The sequence below is a fragment of the Vulpes vulpes genome, chromosome 3, assembly GCF_048418805.1.
Source record: "Vulpes vulpes isolate BD-2025 chromosome 3, VulVul3, whole genome shotgun sequence".
Lineage (NCBI taxonomy): Eukaryota > Metazoa > Chordata > Mammalia > Carnivora > Canidae > Vulpes > Vulpes vulpes.
The window spans coordinates 71,351,426-71,367,457 of NC_132782.1; the positions used below are offsets into that span (position 1 = coordinate 71,351,426).

The window sequence follows — 16,032 nt, forward strand, 5'->3', positions numbered from 1 at the left end:
CTACCAAGCATCTATCTTGGGAGTTCCAGAAGTTATCTGAGGGCAGGATCCAACCAGAACATTTCAGTTCTTCCTTTTCAAAATCAGAGACTAAGCATTGCATTTTATAATGACCTCTTTGAATCCCTCCAGAGATTTATCATTTGAGGTTCTATACAGAATAACCTTGATTAAGACTACCTATTTGATGCAGTGATCTGCTGGAGAATTTCGTTTAGTGTCCATGTTATCTTTTACATGGGTCTGTAGCTTTATAATAGTTCTCTAGAAGTAGAAGTGCATGAAAGTTCCTTTATTTTCAGACCATTTTTACTTTTGAAGGGGGACTCCAGCTAAAGAGAAACCTTTTTGTTTCCAAAGCATCCTAAAGTTATGTACCATTCCAAAAGCATACTTGCTATCAGTATGGATGTGGACTCTCTATATGCTATAGGACTGTTTAAGTTAGAGATAGCATAGCCTGCTTGATTAGCTTCAGTTTTAATTTTGAGGTATGATTCATCAATAAATAATATTAGATCAGGGTTCCCAGTGGGGAATCTAACACACATGATTGAGGTACCAAAAGTTCCCTACCTGATGTCAAATAATCCTCAGGTTCCTTTTCTTCAAGCAGGGGCAGGACTCAGGGTATTGAACAAGTGGATAGTCATGTGAGAGGGTGAAAGTAACACCATCTCATAGAGTTAATTAGCTGGCTGAAAAGTGTTGTATGTTCTCAGACAGTTGTCTGGCAACCATGGGATCAAGGGTGGAGGCTAGAACTAGTTCAAAACAACTACTAGCAAGTTTTTCATTGGCAACTCTTCCCCTAAGACAAGAATGATAAGCCTTCATGACTGAGTTAAAGGTAAGGCTATAGTGATAGGTGTTTGATGGTTCCCATATACCACCAAAAGAGCAAAAAAAAAAAGCTTGTCCAAATCAGGTCATGCACAAATAGACCCCCCAAAAGTGTTTTGTAGTTAGGAAACCTTGGAAGAAACTTCTTCAGGTTCCAGAAGACCTTGTACATGTTTGGGCTCCCAAAGCGGAGGGTCTCTTAGTGAGGACTTAGTCCATTCATAAATGCAGCCTCAGAAAAACATTGGCCAGCATCATCTTCAGTATCCAGATAAGACTAGAAATCTTCCCACTTGTCCTTCTCTAAGAGTCAAAGAAGGTGAATAGTCTATCAAAACTGAATGGGTTTTTTTTCTCCATAGATAGGTCATCACCTAAATAATGGACTGTAAAATTGGTAAAATTGTGATTTATCTTTTGTAACTGTATTTCTTTTTTTCATCTAAGGCTCAGACGAAGTAAATGGCATCCTTTTCATAGGCTTCTTTTTTCTTTCAACATAGTAGGGGGACCATTTACATATTGTATCAGAACTGAATCACAAAGGAAATTTAGTACTCTTAAGTCTTGATTGCGGACCTCGGAAAAGGTAGAAGGGGCCTTTAGTGAACCCATGGAACGTAATTATCCAGGTATATTGTTATCTTTGCCCTGTGAAGGCAAAAAGGTCTTCACTATACTGATATGTAGGCACATTGAAAAAAGCACAATCCACTATAATGAAATAAGTGGCTCAAAAGGAATTGATGATAGGATTAGATCTGGGTTAAATACCCCTAGGAAGTGAGGAATAGCAATATTGTTGATGCCCCTGACTGAAAAAATCAATATCTTCATTCTTTTCTTTCTTTCTTTTTTTCTATTGGTAGGACAATCTTTATCCCAGTATCCCTTCTGTTATAATATATGCAAGTATCCTGAGAATAGTTGAAGAGATCAACACAAAGAGAGTAGGTTGCAGATCTGGTGCTGACTTACCATTTTGGTGAAGACTTGACAAGCCATGAACAGCAAGGCACAAAGGGATTCTATGGGTCCTGCATCTGTTTGAAGGCTGGGGGCCAAAAATAAGCAGGGCAAATCATTTTTCCAGGAAAGCCCAGAAATAAAGGAACTCCACCCAAATGAAACAAACAAACAAACAAATTAGAAGCTATTTATTCAGAGCTTGCTGAAGCAAAGAAAGTCAGCCACCATCGCTTGCATTTGGCGGAAACTCAAAGGCAGGCAAAGGAGGGGGAAATATTTATAATTAAAAAAGAAAGACTTCAGGTATGCTCTAATTAGAGATTGTTGGCATGGGGAAGGTGAAGGCAGGTTAACCACAAGTGGGGCATCTCATATGATTGTTTAGGGAACACATTTGGCTTTCTCTAGTTGGTCCCAAGTTGGAAGCAGGCACAAGAATAAGAAAACTAGCAGTCAATGCCTAATGTCTGCTCTTTCTGGGTTTAATGCTTGCAGGAGTTGATGTTTGATTTTCTGAGTTGATTTCTGTAGAGTTTGTGACTCAGAGTTCTATTGTCATACACGATCTGTCCACTCTCCACTTGTATAATTAGCCTCTCAGTGGTCATTATGAGTAATATTATAAAGATATTATGTTGCAAAGAAAGAAATTTTGTTGCAAAGAAATAAGCAAATATGAGCAGAAACTTTTTTTAAAAAAGATATTATTTATTTATTCATGAGAAACACACTGAGAGAGAGACGGAGATGTAAGCAGAGGGAGGGAGGAGAAGCAGGCTCCCCACGGGGAGCCCAATATGGGACTCGATCCCAGGACCCTGGGATCACGACCTGAGCAGGAGTAAATGTTCAACCACTGAGCCACCCAGGCCCCCTGGGAACAGAAACTTCTGAAACATATATCGACTCCTCTTAATTTGCCCTGTAATAACATACATAAAATTCTTAGCACAGATTGAGGATTAATCAAATATCATAAATGTGTTTGGAAATTCTGGCTTATAAAAACCTGCCAAAAGTCAATATTATGCATCTCTGATATCTAGGAGTTCAGCCGAGGGGTAACCGTAACTTGCTATAAATTCTCTTGTAATAATTCTTGTCAACAGGAAGGGTATCTCTGATCTACTTTGCCTTTCTTTCTGTAGATCTCATTCAAAGTCTCTGTATATCATGGTTTCACATCTCTACGTAAATTTCAAATTCTTGCTCAAGCATTGTGATGGAAATGTGTTCATGTCTCCTAAAATTTGGATGCATGTCTTATTGACCTTCATTCTGGAGTGTTCCATCTGAAATTGTCATCTTTTCCAGGTTTCTTTTCTTGTGTGCCTGATTCCTTTTTCCAAATCTTTCAGTCACTCAGTTCGCAAAACTTGGGGGCACCATGAATTCCTACCCTTACCTCCTATTCTCCCCATTAGTCAATGCCTGGGTGTGACTAAGCCTACTTTTAAGATAATCTTAAATCTGTTTCTTCTTCTTTACTTTCACTGACATTTCCCTAATTTAAGTTCTCATTAAATTTCAAGAACGAGAGTGCTCTCCCACATCCCAGCCATTCTCAATCTGATTAGATGTAACCATTGTCATCAGGTAAATATGCCTTAAGGCTAGACCTGACCATTTAACTCCTCCATGAAAAGCTTTCACTTATTCCTTTTATTATTCATACTAAAGCCCAAATTTCCTAGCTCTCTGGTATGTTGTATTCTTCATCATCACTCAATACTTCCTTTTTCCTCTTTATTAGCTCCTATAACTCTTAACCAGGGCCTCCCTTGTTAATGTAAATGCTCAGCTTCACATGAAAGATACCCATGTACATGTCCAATCTTTCTTGTTAAACAGAAGGATTTATGAGTACCATATCCATTTCTGTTTTATCTTTTCTTCTCTACAGAATTTAGAATAATGAATGTTATCTGTTAAATACAAAATGAATAATTGAGTCAATAAACATTAGTGTATAGGTAGAAATAATTAAAAATGTGATAGTGGTAAATTAAGATTTGATAAATGTTATGATTGTGGCAAAGTTATACGCTCTACTATCATGGTAGTTCATTTCTATAAAGATACTGAACAGGATTTGAATTTGAGGTGAATTTTGAATGAATGATAGGAATTTCCATACAGGAAACAGAGAAAACCTGATGCTAATGAGAGAAAGAAACTTCAGGAAAATTTTTGATGTTCCAATCAGCATTTTACTCTAGCAAGATAATAGAAAATCTTGATTATCATTGAGAAATCACTTATTTCTCCTTTCTTGCATTGTTTCCTTGTATTAAGATGGGTATAGAAAAATATTCACAATAAACTGTGGAGAATAAAGTATAAATTAAGTGGTGTAGTAATTTGAATGTATGACTTGAACTGAAATATTTTGCACTAAATGTGATAAACATTAGTTATTAAAGTCGTAGAAAATAACTTGAATTCTGGAGTGATGAAAAGAGACTAACATGGGATCTAAAAGATGTTTCCTTCTGACCTAAGTTCAAGAATGAAGTAAAAACTTGTCTACTGTGGGGGATATTGTAAGAAGAGTTTGTAAGTATTGTAAGGAAGATATTTTAAGTTACCGCTTTAGAGTCTTTCTGATAAGATCTGTTTTACTTTGGTATAAACAAAATACACAAGCAAGATTGGACTCGTCTACTTTCTTCTTTACTTTAGCAAGAAGTTAATGTTGCAAAGGGTTCTTTAATTAAAGCTTGATTAACCAGAATGTTCCTTGGTGAAACAAATGGGCAAGCTTGATACTACCAAGAGAATAAGAGAATTTTTAGTCTTCCTGACAATGCTTGCTTTCTTGTGTATGTTGTAAACTGTCGTTACTGTGCCCTGTAATGATTTTGAATGCTGCTGGCTCAAGGGAGAGATGAGAAGCCAGTTGGATCAATATCTGGAGAAGGAAGCTCTTGGGTAAAAACAAAATGTATAGCTGTGGTATCAGGGATTGTTTTTCCATCTTGGGAATTTTTAACTAGTGGAATTACATTTCAGGAAATGCGGAAATAGCTATGACTCACATGAACCTAGAGACAGCATTTACCCAGATGGCTCAATTTATTTTATGAAAATATAGTCACTTTTCCTAGAGGTAGGAAATGGTTCTAGCAATCATTCTCACCTTTGTCTCAAGGTGGGTCAAGTAATACAGCATATCAGGAAGACAGAACAATCTTTTGGCCTCTGTCCATCAAAGGATACCACGTTATTTACCACCATACACCTATTGGCTTGAGAATTGTAGCTATACAACCTTCTTAAGATTAATGTCTCAATACTTTTTCATAATAGCCTGGAACAGAGAGGTGTACAAGTCTTAGGGATGCCTTTCCACCCTGCCCTGGATCAGAAAATGCATTGGCATAAATTGTACTTGTCCAGCTATCTTTGAGATTCCCCCAGAAAGGATAAAAGTCAGATGAAATGTTCCTTTTTTTATTAAATGTTCCCTGGCTACTCCAGCCAGGAGTGATTTAAGTGGCTATAACTGTCCAGCATGGTTTGCCCCACTTATAGAGCGTTAATCACATCTCACCTTGAAGTCATTACCTGTCGGACCTCCTCACTAAATCTCTTGACAGGTAGAGTTCTGCTTTTAACTTTGAGGCTACTGCAGCACCAAGCACACAATAGTGCCTCGCACATAATAGGCACTCCCTGTATTTTCTATGCATGGATTATCAAATTTTAATTCATACTCTTCCTCTCACAACTTTGCAGAATACCACTTGTATGGATATAATCAGTACATGTTTGCTCATACATCATATGGTGTGCATTTTCATTCAGAATGGTTTTATTAATTTTACATATTTATTTGAATATTCTGAGGCAACATATCTTGAGAGCTCTATTGTTATTCCATGACTGGCCATTACTGAGCTGTCTTTACAATGAGATGGCTATTCCCCTAAGGCTGAAGTATTGGGAGCTCATGTGTTTAAAGGTCCAAGATCAGGAACAATCCTCAGAGGGAAAATAGGATAATGGAGTAATAATTGCAGCTGATTGCAAAAATAGATTTTCACCCTTTCATGAAATAAAAGGGAGTGTTGTTTAATTGCTGTAAATGCATCCTATCCCTGCAGGAATTGGATTCAGAAGATATTGCTGCGTTACAACACCTGGGAATCTAAATATGGTTTTGTACTGATTGCTGACTATTATTTTTAGATCTCTGTAACCTCTTGTCTTCCTGTGGCTGCTGTATGAATACTCTGGTACAATGATAATAATGCCATAGAATTAATTAATTCCATTAATGTTATGCCAGTATTTGTGAAAGGCGTTAGTATGGTTCGTGTACTTAAAATTTCATTTTAAAGAAAGGTCACACAGTCCACTATGCATAAAAGGTGTTATCAAACAAATTAATGAGACAGAAACAATGTTTATTTTAATGGTCCTTGCATCTATTACTGTATGAAGCCTTAGTAAAACAATGGTATGATCCATGGAAAGCAAATCTGGCAAATGAGTTTCTTGAAGTGGAGATATTAAAAAAATAATTTTATAGGCTGTGACACTATTTTATAGGAATCTCAGAATTAAAATTATTTTCAAGAGATTTAAGTGCTCATTCTTACTTAAACACTTAGCTATTTGCTTTCCTTTTCATACAATTTTCCCCTGTTTTACTTTTTTCATCTCTGACATTAGACAATCTACATTTTTATTTCAAGGATGTTTGTGATATAGTTTTAAGCAAAACAAACACAAAAGGTAAATAGCATAAAGCAAATCATTATGATCATTCTCACTGATATTTATCAATTGACACCACAAAATAGCAAGTATTGTGTCGTTAGGTCACATTTTATCACGTTAACAATAAACCAAACCTAATTATATTCCAGTCTCTGTTAGTAGCTATTTGGATGCAAGTTCAAGTCACTTGATGTCTCTTGTGCTTCAGTTTTCATATCAATAAAATGATGGTTTTAGATTATTTTGAGGGCAACATCTGTGGTATTTATGTGTGGGTATGTGTATGTGCAATATGGCGATTTATCAGAAATATGCATTTGGGTTTTGTTCACGGCCCTGGCTCACAGTTCTCAAAACCCTTGGAATTGCCTAAGAGTTGAGAGCAGCAAGTGTGTCTTTTGATAGGTTGATGAGGTGACTTCTGCACTTGAGGATGAGGGCTGGATGCCTGGAGAATCAACCAAGTGGTTCCAGGGTTGGTGCCTTCAGTCACCACCCCCTGACTCCCTGGGGAGGGGAGAGGAGCTGGAATTGAATCAGTCACCTCCATTTAATTAATCATATCTGTGTGATGAAGCCTCCATAAAAAAGGATGAGTTTGGAGAGCTTCCAGATTGGTGAACATGTGGTGTTCTGGAAGGAGTGGGGTGCTCAGAAAGGTCATGGAAGTTGCATGCTTTTTCCCCACACCTTGCCCTGTGCATCTCTTCCAGCTGGCTGTGCCTGAATTATATCCTCTTACAATAAACCAGAAATCTAGAAAGTAAAATGTTTCTCTGAGTTCTGTGAGCAGCTCTAGCAAATTAATCGAACTCAAGGAAGGTGTCTTGGGAACTTCCAATCTGCAGCGGTTCTGCCAGAAACAAAGCTGGCAACCTGCCTTTGGGATTGGGAATCGGCAGTGGCAGGAGGGGGCAGGGTGGTAGGAATGAGCCCTTAGCCTATGGGCTGTGATGCCTTTGGGTGGGGACTATCAGAAGGACTTAACACTGAATTGACTTAACTAGGACACTGAGCTAGTGACCAAGAACTGCTCTTTGGTGTGGGGAAGTGTCCCCACACGCGTGCTGAAATTGGGTCCAGAAACCCATTATACTGTGTGTCTTAATAAAAGAATCAAAGCTGACAGCAGATCATTTAGGTTGCATCATTAGCTGAAAAGAATTTTCTTTCTTTCTTTCTTCTTTCTTTCTTTCTTTCTCTTTCTTTCTTTCTTTCTTTCTTTCTTTCTTTCTTTCTTTTTCTTTCTTTCCTTCTTTCTTTCTTCTTTTCTTTCTTTCTTTTTTTTTTTAAGATTTTATTTATTTATTCATGAGAGACATAGAGAGAGAGAGGCAGAGACACAGGCAGAGGGAGAAGCAGGCTTCATGCAGGAAGCCCGACGTGGGACTCGATCCTGAGCCTCCAGGATCACACCCTGGGCTGAAGGTGGCGCTAAGCTGCTGAGCCACCCGGGCTGTCCTTTTTAAAATATATATATTTCAAGATTTTATTGAAAGGAACTTTCTTGAGAAACTTCAACGTGCTGTTGAAATAAATGTTTTTAAACAAATATCAGAGAAATGCTTGTCTTTGTAGGTAAAGAACATTTTCTGTTTAAGGGTCCCATTTAAAATATCAGAAGCATTTTAGTTAGAGTCATTTCTGACAGTCATTCATGTATTTTACATATGGCTCTGGATCCATTTCCATTGTGTTATTTCCTCCCTTTTAAGAGATCAGGGAATTTAAATATCTTTTTCCCCCTGCAAATATTATTAAAGATAAAATTCCAATACTGCTAATGTTCATACATTTTTACAAGGGGAGATACCAGAACTTAGGTAATTCACAGAAAAGTGAATAACCCCAATCCATGATTTGCATGTACAGTGTTAATTTTCTGATGAATAAGAGTATAAATATCATAAAATTCACATGTAAAATCTGTCATTTTTTTTTCTGCATGGAAGTCAGGATTTGCTTTATTTTGGTGGTTCCACCTTTGGCATCTAATTAGGTGGGAAAATGCCTTTCGCTTACCCCCTGCCCCTTTCATAGTAAGGGGCGTGTAGAGCTGTATGCCACTTTCATTGAAACGGGAAAGGGAAGATTATTTAAGAAGAGCCTGGGCCAGGATGTCAGACACTTGCAAGCCTGATGCTATCTGGTACTCAGATGGAATTCTCTCCCACGAAACCCTGCACAAAGAGTTATTCTATTCTATTCTATTCTATTCTATTCTATTCTATTCTATTCTATTCTATTCTATTCTAAACTATTCTATTCTATTCTATTCTATTCTATTCTATTCTATTCTTCTTTTCCTTTTCTTTTCTTTTCTTTCTTTTTTCTTTTTCTTTTTATAGCTTTCCTTCTATTGCTAGTGCTCAAAGGAAGGAAACAAATACATAAATCTCACACCCAGGTTCTCAATAGGAAACAACGCTCCACCACCTCTATTTCATTCTTTCCACAAAAGAAGCATGAGGGAAAACACTAAAAATCTAGGTCTAGGCACTCTCAAATTTTTCTCTGAAACTTCACTTTAAAAATACCCCATGCGAAGAATATTTCTAAGGTTTACATTTGAATGAAATTATTGAGAAAATTAACTATATACTGAAATTGGTGGAGGCTTTTACACTTAAAAATTTTTCCCCAAAAGGTTGTCTTAAAATATGTATTTACAAAGAGGAAGAACATTTCTCATTACAGCATCCTGAGAGAGAAGCATGGGTTTAGGGTTGGTTTTTCACAGTGGGGAAAAAAGATTACGTCACAATCCTGAAGCGGCATACGTTTCTATATTTCAAAAAAACTGATTTCTGTTTTTGAATTGATTTTCATAGTTGCTGGCCAGTCACATAAAGACTTTGTACCCGAAACAACTGGGCTGTGCAGGTGTGAATCTGAAGTGCGGTCCTAGGAATCTAAATACCAGTATCGCGTTAGGACATGGTGCAGCATGTCACTTTGTTCCAGACAGCTAACCAAAGTAAAATTTTTCTTACCATTTTAGAATGTTGTATAGTGTTTGTTTAACACTTTTTTGCTATTTTTTATTGAAGATGTCTACTTATTAAAATTATCTTTTTCTGTAATATCAAGACACACCATTACTCTACATTTTAAGAGATGTGACTAACCCTTCCTTCACAGAGCTTATATTTCTATTTATTTTATATTTCTCAATTTCCATCTCAGTTTATCCATCAAAATCATGTATATATTTACTTCTATACTGGTCTCTATACTGTTGTTATGCAAAAAACACTCTCATTAAAATAAGAATACCAGTCCTTATATTTTATTATACCATTTTAATTTGACCAAATTATAGAATGCCATGTTTTAAAATCAGAATTGTTAATGTCTTTGTTAATAATGCTATGGCTTTAGTATTTTATTTTTTAAAATCCAGGTTTAAATTAATGTAATTTGGCACAGACATGAGAAGATTCATAAATGGTCCATAATATAAAAGATTACTGAGATATAGCACCATTTTTAAGATAATGTGAATGAAACTTTTTTTCACATTTGTCATGTGAAGATTCTTCCCTGAATTTTCACAAGATTCAGCGGCTTTAGAATCACCTAGAGATATAGTATTCTATCACTTTTTAAATATCTTCAATTTGATTGTAATAGGTTTAAATTAATATTCAGGTACATGTAAGCTTACCTTTTAAGGAGTTTCATTTCTTTGTGATGCTTCTACACTATAGCCAGCTCCACTGGATTGTGCTACATTGGAGAAGGGTGTCACTATTTCTGGCATATGAGCATTCTGATTTCTAAGATTTATGATTCATAAAAATACAGTATTTTCCTGATGCTGTAATAAAAAGGTCCCACATACCAAATAGAATACAATGGATCATAGGTATCAGATTATCTCAAGAGAATATCGTTCATTTCTTTCTTTTCTGGAGAAAACTAAAATTATCTCTCAATTAAAAATCAAATCAGAGGACTATAAAGCTAATGAATAAGTTGGCCACATCTATTTCTTAAGTATGCATGTTTTATGGGCACTTAGCTCTCATTATTATTACAGGTTATCTCTGAGAAAATATTAAATTATTTAAGAGGAAGTTTTATTTTTCACAGCTTCAAAAGTAATATTCAGGATCTGACTAGACACTTTTCTGAAGCAGAAATATAGATAGCCAACAGATCACATGAAAAGATGCTCAGTATCGGTGATCATCAGGGGAATGCAAATCAAAACTACAAGAAATATCGCCTCACACCTGTCAGAATGGCTATCATCAAAAAGATAAGAAGTAAATGTTGGCAGAGATGTGGAGCAAAGGAAACACTTATGCACTGTTGATGGGAAATTGGGGCAGTCATTATTGAAAATTTTATGGTTTCTCAAAAAATTAAAAATAGGGGGCACCTGGGTGGCTCAGTCTTTTGTGTCTACTCTTGGTTTCAACTCCGATCATGATCTCAAGGTCATGAGATCCAGCCTGGCATTGGGTTTTGCACTCAGCATGAGTTGCATTGAGATTCTTTCTCTCTCTCTCTCTCTCCCCCTGCTGCTCCCCTCTGCTCACATTCTATAAATAATAAATAAATAAATAAATAAATAAATAAATAAATAAATAAAATCTTTAAAAAAATTTAAAAATGTAATTACCTTATGATCCAGCAATTCCACTGCTGGGTATTATCCAAAGAAAACAAAAACACAAATACAAAAAGATATATACTCCCATATGTTCATTGCAGCATTATTTATAGTGGCTAAGATGTGGGAGCAACCTAACTGTCCAGTGATGGATGAATGGATAAAAAATGTACAAATGGAAAGATTGAAATCTTGCCATTTGTGACAACATGGATGGACTCAAGGGCATTATGCTAAGTGAAATAAGAGAAAGACAAATACCATATGATCTCACTTATGTGTGGAATCTATACAACAGGAACAAAACCCCCCAAATAAAGGAACAAAAATCCAAGCTCATAGATAGAGAACAAATTAGTGGTGATTTGGAATTGGTAGTGGGAATTGGGAGTGGGTGATGGGTGAAATGGGTCAAGGGAGTCAATACACATTTCCAGTTTTAAAAAAGTAAGTCATGGAAAAATAACGTATGCAAAGGTGACTACAGTTAATAATACTGTATTGCATGTTTTAAAGTTGTTAAGAGAGTGTTAAAAGTTGTCATCACAAGAAAAAACATTTTTTAAACTGTATATAGTGATTGATGTTAACTAGACTTACTGTGCTGGTCATTGTACAATGTATACAAATATTGAATCATGTTGTACACTTGAAACTAATACAATGTTACATGTCAATGATACTTTAATTTAAAAAATAATATTTACATGATTAGGAAAACTGAACATAAAAAGAATGAATAAAACCATTATATAATTTTTAAATTTTGAGCAAGAGCATTTGAAGCTAGTGAACTCTTGAACAAGTTGACATCAAAATATTATTCAGAGGGGAAGCGCATTAGAGCATTAGAGTAGGGGCAGATGTCAAGTGAATCTTAAAAAGTCATTTATATTGGGACACCTGGGTGACTCAGTCAGTCAATATCTGCTTTGGGCTCAGGTTGTGATCCTGGGGTCCTGGGATCAAGTCCCTTATCTGGCTCCCTGCTCAGCGGGGAGTCTGCTTTTCCCTCTCCCTCTGCCTGCTGCTCTGCCTGCTTGTGCTTTCTCTCTCTTAAAAATAAATAAATAAAATCTTTTAAAAAATAAAAATAAAGTCATTTATATAAACTTAAGAGTTAATTATCCTAATTATTTTTTTTAATATTTTGAGTATTCACCATTCTGAACACTTTTAAAACAGTTAGGACCTTTTTATTAAAAAATTTAGATGCCATAATGGTGAAGAGTGAATTTGTTCTCTTCTTCAAAAATAAGAAAAACACTCTAACTGTAAAGACTTTTCAAAGATGTTCAAAAATTGGTCTTATATAACTTGAGAATCCTCTGGCTTTACCATACATTAAATGTTCATGATCCCTTGGTATAAAAAAGCTGTATTAGTATTCATATATATAAATAAATATATATACATACCAACTTTGTTTTATTTATATTTATACTAGATTTTAGTCTGAAATCATGAATTTTGGTTTTGATAGAGTTGTAAGTATATAAAACTGTAAAAATCCCATTTCCAATGAAGATTCCTGATTTTCATTAAAACAATTTAATGGACTACTGAACAAGCTTCAAAAAGAATATTCAGCATCTGAATGGAGATGTCACTGGTCTGAAACCACATACATATTACTGTTGGTTTTTTCTTTATAGTTCATTTATTTCAGTTTCTGTTGTTCCTTTATTGTTTAGGATTAGTCAGTCAACTAGAGCATTTATTTCTCTTTATTTGGATGAAAAATTTTGCAAGGGATCGCAGGAATAGTGACTGAGGAACAATTTTCTCAGGAAAGATCTCCTAGGGGAATGGTTTGCAGACCTCAGCAAGCCCTGTTGTGAAGGAGCCTCATGGGATTTTATGTGTCCTTCATCCTCTCCAAAGCTTCTCTTAGCTGAACTCAGGGATCTAAGGATCTTAATCATCCAGAGGGGGGAAAATATGAATGGCAATATAGGGATTGACTTTACTTTAGGTATTTTAATTCCATAATAAATTATTTTAGTCCAAGTTGACTTTTGACTTAAGAACATCACAGTTCTCGGGCAGCTGCCTGGCTCAGTTGGTAGAACATGTGACTCTTGATCCCTGGGTCATGAATTCAAGCCTTGCCTTGGGCATAAAGCTAACTTTTAAAAAAAAGTCAGATCTGTATGCAGGTGCACAAGATCTTTCTGCAGCAAAATGTCATTTCACAAAAAAGCACACGTTAATTTCAATGAAATGTGAATGAATGAATATTTAAACAAATAATTAAATAAACAAAAATTAATGGTGACTCTAAGGTAATGTATTTGAAAGTGACACTCAGCAGAGGTAAAGAATTTCTTTGTTGTTTCTTTCAGGAAGCACTCCACAAATATTTGTTGACCTGGAGTGACATTATCCATCTGAAGTATTGTCCCCTCCAAACTGGCTACCTTCAAGCCTTGTGCTTTTAAACCAATGTGTTAAGCTGCTCTATATATTTTCTGTGAAAATCATATCTAAAGTGTAAGTACTTAGGACTGGTGACGTTTTGCTCACTAAATGTGGAATTCAATTTGGAGATAATGTTTTTTGTTTGTTTTGTTTTGTTTTGTTTTCAGGGAGAAGTTTGTGAAGCCCTGTGGAGCAATAGCCAGGCCCACAACAGGTATTACCTGGAAAAATCTATAGTTTTGGAGTTTTTTTTTTAAAGTGAAGAAAAAAATTAAAATGAGTACAGAATCGTGGACACACTACTTGTATGCTGGAGATAACTTCAACATCATGAGAAATGTCAGACTGATCTAAGAATATGCTGGAATAGAGTCTGAAAGACAACTGAAATTAGTGCCTGTCGGCTTCCTGTCAGCAGAAAACATTTTGCAAAATGTTTGAGCTGCTTTTTTATTTTTGATTTTATTTATTTGAGAGAGAGAGAGAGCGTATGAGAGAGCATCAGTGGGAGAAGGAGCAGAAGGAGAGGGAGAAGCAGACCCCCTGCTGAGCAGAGGGCCTGGATCCCAGGACTCTGAGACCGTGACCTGAGCAGTCTACAACATTTTCCCATTAAGTACAGTATTGGCTATAGGTTTAATGAATATACTTATCATCATAAAGAAGTTTCTTAGTTTGCAACTTCTTGTGAATGTGTGTTTAGTCCTTCCAAATGATTTCCCCACCTTTTATGGGGGTTTTGTTATGATTATTTTCATGAGTTTTTTTTCTATTTAATGTGTTATTATGATGAATTGCATTAACAGATTGCTAAATGTTTAGCTATCTCTGCCTTCCTGTAATAAACTTTAACTTGTTAACATAATTTTTAAAGTAAAAAGTGCATTGTTGAATTTAGCTTCCTGATTTTATGTTTCTCAAATACATGTCCATGTATGAATCTGACTAGAATATGTGAACTTGTTTGTTTTTCTTCAAAAAAAATTTTGATTGGGTATCATCTATTCCCTTTAATTGTTTGATTTCAAAGAAAATAATCATTGGATTTTTGTATTCTTACTAAAAACATTTTATTTTTCTACTACTTTCTACTTTAATTTTAACTAAATCATTCTTCACATTTTTCTCAAATTTAGTTTAGTTCTGCTTCTAATTTTTTTTTTAAGAGAGAGCACACAAGTGGGTGGGGGTGGGGTGGAGAGGCAGAGAGAGAGAATCTTAAGCAGACACCACACTCAGCACAGAGCCCAACTCCGGGCTCAATCTCACAACCCTAAGATCATGACCTGAGCCGAAATCAAGAGTCAGATGTTTAACCAACTGAGCCACTCAGGTGCCCCTCTGCTTCTAACTTTTAAACTTAAATGCTTGAGATATTTTAATTCATTTTTACCAAGAAATGAATGCATTTTGGGTCCTGAATACTCTAAGCCTTACTTTGTTGATATTCCATAATTTGTAAGAGGTAATGTCTTCATCATAAAATGAGGTTTGTCCCTCTGGCCTTAGAGTTCCTTCATTATCATTTAGAAAAAAAAAATCTGTAAGTGGCACAGTAATTAATTTTTCACATTTTTTAAATGTCCTACTTTATTGAAGAATATAATGAAATTTTGGTTTTGGCTTAATAAATGATAAGCCTTTAAAATGTTGCATGGGCAATTGATAAGAAGTGGTACAGATGAACACAAATAGAGTAATATGTACACATTAATTAGGCTTGCCTAATTAATTACTTTATATGGGTTGCTTTTCCCCACAATCTAGCCTGTACAAATGATATATAAAGTGTCTTGCCTCTTTATATTATCTTCTTATACCTCCTAAAGTTTCTACTTTGTGGAAAAATATTAACTAATTTAATGGATAATGCTCATTACTGCTTGGTTTTCATTGTACAGCATCTTATTTATCATTAAACAGTTTGTTTCCATGTTTTGTTTAAGACCTTTGTCCTACATGTAACCTCAGCTAATATTAATGTACTCACCCCACTTTCTTAGGAAAAGAAAGTATTATACTAAGAATGTTATCCCAGCTACTCCTCATTACCTTCAGACATTCCATCAACAAATCACTTTGGAGTATTTGACTGCATTCCAGAAAAAGGAGAGGTCTTCTTGGCTCCCTGTGTTTAAAAATAATTTAAAAATTTTGAATTAATAATTTTTTTCAATAGGATATTAAACGTCACATGAATACATTTGGAATAATAAATATTTTATTACAAAAGTAAAGATAACAAAGTTATTTCAAGCATTTTCAAAATGGTTTGAAAATGAGAATAAACTGTAGTAATAAAATAAACCGTAACAGTAAATCCATATAGTCTATAACAACCTATACTGTACAGGGATTCACATTACTCTTTACTAATCTGAGAAAATGTCATGTATATTCTTAAAGGTGAAGTCGATTTACTAATTTGTATACTATCTAATCAAAAGTATTGC

General features: G+C 35.3%; 1 long non-coding RNA gene across 3 annotated transcripts in view; it reads left to right on the forward strand.

The window, feature by feature from the left end:
* The window catches only part of LOC112909308 (uncharacterized), a 38,377-nt gene extending 22,611 nt beyond the window's left edge, over positions 1 to 15,766 (forward strand). For all 3 annotated transcript variants that reach the window (XR_012000489.1, XR_012000488.1, XR_003233097.2), the window contains 2 exons: positions 13,504 to 13,651; positions 13,747 to 15,766. This is a non-coding gene — a long non-coding RNA (uncharacterized lncRNA). The remainder of the gene's footprint in view (positions 1 to 13,503; positions 13,652 to 13,746) is intronic.
* Positions 15,767 to 16,032: the final 266 nt, after the last annotated feature.